Here is a 4,611-nt window from a genome sequence, read left to right as displayed (position 1 = left end):
AGAGATCTATTTCTTCTTGATTAAGACTAGGGAGAGAATGTGATTCCAAGTATTGATCCATTTTGTCGACATTGTCAAATTTCTGGATATAGAGTTTCCTATAATACTCAGAGATGATCTCTTATATCTCGGTGGTATCTGTTGTTCTTTTCCCTTGTAGTTTCTGATTAAAGTCATTAGAGATTTTACTTTTCTGTTTCTAGTTTGTCTGGTCAAAGGTTTATGGATTCTATTTATTTTTATGAAAAACCAACTTTTTGTTTCATTAATATTCTGAATGATTCACAATCACTAGGTCATGGAAGAAGCCCAAGTGCCCATCAACCCATGAATGGATCAACAAATTGTGGTATATGTACACTATGGAATACTACACAGCCACAAAGAAAGATGGAGACTTTGCCTCCTTCATGTTTACATGGATGGAGCTGGAAAATGTCCTCCTTAGCAAAGTATCTCAAGAATGGAAGAAAAAGTATCCAATGTACTGAACACTATTATGAAACTAATTGTTAGCTATCTTAAGAAAGCTACAATCCAAATGGAGCCCTAGACTACAGGGAAAGGGGAGGGGGGACTGGAGGGGGGAGGATGGGTGAAGAGAATGATATTGTGGGGATCATGCCTATAATTTATCCTATTAGGGTACATGTGAATTTGTCTAAAGGTTGAATATAAATGTCTTAACACAATTATGAGAAAGACATGATGGCTATATTAGCCAGTTGGATGAGAGTTTTCCAAACTGCATATGGAAGCAACACACTGTATCCTATGATAGAATTAATATACAAAATTATGATCTAATAAAAAAAATAAATAAATAAAAATAAATATTCTGAATGATTCTTTTGTTTTCAATTTCATTAATCTCTGATTTAATTTTGGTTATTTTTTTCTTCTGCTGGGTTTGGGATTAGATTGTTTTTCTTTTTCCAATTCTGTAAGATGGTTCATGAGTTTGTTGTTGAGCTCTCTTTCTGTTTTTCAAACAAAAGCATCAAATGAGATAAATTTCCCTTTTAAGACTACTTTTGGTATATCCCACAGGTTTTGGTAACATGTGTGTTTATTGTGGTTATCTTTGATGAATTTAATGATTTCCTCTTTTATCTCTTCCTGAACCAAGTATCATTCAGCATAAGATTCTTTAATTTCCATGCCTTTGTGTGAGGATGAATGTTTTTATCCACCTTTATTGCCTTGTGGTCTGATACAAGGTGTAATTCCTATTCTTTTAATTTTGCTGAGGTTTGATTTGTATCCTAGGATGTGGTTGATTTTGGAGTACATACCATGAGCTGATGAGAAAAATTTATATTCCTTAGTTTTGGGATGTTGTGTTCTGTATATGTCTATTCATCCCATTTGTTCTAGGGTCACATTTAAGTCCCTTGTATTTTTGTTTAGTTTCTGTTTAGAGGATCTGTCCAGTTCTGTCAGAGGGTGGTAAAGTCCTTGACTATTATAGTATTATGGGATATCATATAGCTCAAACTCATGAAGGTCTGTTTCTAAATCTGGGAACATTTAAGTTGGGTGCATAAATATTTAAAATTGAAATGTATTCTTGTTGTATTGTTCCTTTGACTAGAATAAAGTGTCCATCTCTTCTTTCTTAACTTTAGTTGCTTTAAATCTGCTTGTACCTAAAAATAAGATTGCAACCCCTTCTTCCTTCTGGTTTCCATTTGCTTGAAATACTGTTTTCTATCCCTTAACCCTGAATCTTGATTTGTCCTTCAAGACTAGGTGTGTCTCCTGGAAATAGGATCTTGATGGCTTGTGCTTTTTTATCCAATCAGCCAGACTCTGCCTCTTCAGTGGTGAATTCAGTTCATTGACATTTATTGAGAAAATTGGTAAGTGTAGTAGAGTTTTATTTATCTTATTTTGTGAAAGTCTGTTGTGTTGTTTCATTCTTTGCACCATTGTGGAAGCTATATTTTGACCTTTGCTTCTGGGTGTTTACTTTGCTGGTGGTCCATTGTGGTGATCAGTGTTGAGACTAGGTCTAAGTATTTCTTGTAGAGCTAGGCTTGTTGTGGCAAATTTCCTCAGTGCTTGTATATCTGCAAAAGATTTGATTTCTCCATTAATTTTGAAGCTTAGTTTAGCAGGATATAAAATTCTGGTCTGAAAATTGTTTTGCTTAAGAATGTTGAAGGTGGATGACCATGCTCTTTTGGGTTGGAAGGTTTTAGTTGAAAAGTCTGCTTTCATCCTAATGGCTCTGCCTCTGTAGGTCAGTTGGTGCTTACTCCTGGCTGCTTGAATAATTTTTCCTTTCATCTTGACTTTGGACAGATTCATTACAATGTGTCTTGGAGAGGCTTTGTTTGAGTTGAGATGACCTGGGGTTTGATACACATCTGAAAGGAGTGCGTTGGGGGTCTTTAGTAAAACTTGGGAAGTTTTTCTTTATGATAGTCCAATAGGGCTTCCATTCTTTCAGGACAATCTTCCCCTTCAGAAATCCCTATTATTCATATATTAGAATGCTTCATGGAGTCCTGTTTTTCTTTCTCTCTCTTCTTTTCTGCCTCTTTAACTACCTGGGTTAACTTGAAAACTTTATCTTCTAGCTCAGAGGTTCTTTCTTCTCCATGGTCCCAAAATAAGTCTTCACCCTATTTTAGATACTTTCTACTTCATCTTTACATTCCCTTATTGTCTCCTTCATTTTCTTAAGATCCACCATATTTTTTCTACATATTTCTCATCTGACTTTTGGTTCTGTTTTTCCATTTTCTCATCCATTCTTTTATTGTTTTTATCATCCATGTTGTAAATTCCCTTTTTGTCAAGTCCATTAATTCTTTATAGATGGAATCTTCTGCAATAGCTGCCTCCTAGTCCCTTGGGTGAGTTCCTTGGTTTTGTTTTATCATGTTGCCTGAATTTTTCTGTTGGTTCCTATTTGTGTGTTCTTTCTTCATATTCACCTCCTTGTTCTCCTTTTTACTTCTCACTGCCTCCTTTGTTTGAAACAGAAGTCCTTGCTCTTGATAACAGTACTTTGCTATCTGTAACTGGGACACCAAGTGGTGCTGTGGTATTTTTTTTTTTAGCAGATAGAGAGTGCAGTCAGCAACCTCTATGGTTCTTATTCCAAAGTTTGTTGCCTTTGGTGATCACTTGATTGTTTCCTCACTTTCAGACACTGCCAGGTTGGTATCTTAAAGCTCACACAAATCCTTCAGGGGCATATCTCACAGTGCCCTCCAACTCCAGTTCCTGTGAGGTGTGGGAGTCCCCCAGCCTGTTCCAAGAGTGGAGTTCTGATCCCAGCAGGCAGAATTAAGATGGTTGTGCTTTAGGCCCCTGCTAAGACCTTGTCAGGACTTTCCCACAATGGCAGCCCCCTGGCCTCTGAGACCTTCTCAGTATGGTTGCCTTTCCAGACACCAAACCTATGGTAAGTCCCTCCAAACAACATTCAAATCTGGTTGCTGTACATTGTTTGAGTCCATCCATTCTTCCAAGCTATCCACTCAACACAAAGCTTTCCCCAACAACTGAAAACTCCAGAAAGACTTCTTCCCATTTGAAGCCTCTGTGGGTGGCCAGCCAATCCCAGCCAGTCTCAATCACTTATTTAATTCACCATATTTCCATTGCTCCATATCATACGCAGTATGCAGCTCACCACCTCCTTGCTGTGCTCCCTGAGCTGTTACTCTGGGTAAAGTCCTTGTACCAGGTATGGCTATGTTCTTTCTTTTTCCCCAGTCATTCTAGGAGATCTCAGTTCAATGATCCTTCTGGTCTGCCATCTAGCTCTGTCCTCCTACCCCCAAGTTATTCCTTTTTATTAAAGGAATGCATTAGCCATTTTTATAATAACGCATCTTTGAATATTGTTTTTTCCATTGCTTTATGTGATAAAAAACAAGGTAGAATAGCAAATGAGGGTAGTAGCCAACATGTACACACATCCTATGATTATAATAAACAATTGTGGTTATGTAAGAATGAAATAGATATATACAATTTATTTGTATTTTTCTAAATATCTATTCAGGTTTGGGACATAAATACTTAAGTTCTTTTGACCTAACTGATTAGTAAACAGACGGGAAGTATATCCTTTGCCCTAGAAATATGTGGAGAGAAATTATTGAGACATTAAGGGTGCTATGAATTGAGACATTTGGGAACTTCTGTCTTTCTATTATTACGAAAACAAGTTTTGAAATGTCAGGGCTTCTGAAAAGGTCCCATTTATCCCCATTCCCTGGGACCATTTGAAAGCCAACATATTAGTTCATTTCTGTGCTTGTCACATATAAAAAGAAATTTTTTAAAGTTATGAATTGTTTTTCAACAAAATGGGCAATCTCCCTCTAGTGCCTTATTTTGTGGTATGCCTATCCACTTGTTCAGGGTCTGGTACAGGTTACTGGTTTAAGGTGTATTTATTTATTGAATTAATATAAATTGAATGCATACCTCATATTGGACACATTTCTTTGGTTTTAAGATAGTTACGTAAGACCTTTACTCTGTCTTCAAACGTCTTGAAGACTTGCAGGAGAAACTGGCAAAAACAAAGATTGCCAATGGTCTTTTAAAAGAATGTTATTACAGTGGTAAACAGAGTGCTTTGGG

Source organism: Otolemur garnettii, unplaced genomic scaffold (assembly GCF_000181295.1).
Source record: "Otolemur garnettii isolate 467f Iridium unplaced genomic scaffold, OtoGar3 scaffold00168, whole genome shotgun sequence".
Classification (NCBI taxonomy): domain Eukaryota; kingdom Metazoa; phylum Chordata; class Mammalia; order Primates; family Galagidae; genus Otolemur; species Otolemur garnettii.
This window is presented reverse-complemented; position numbering follows the sequence as displayed.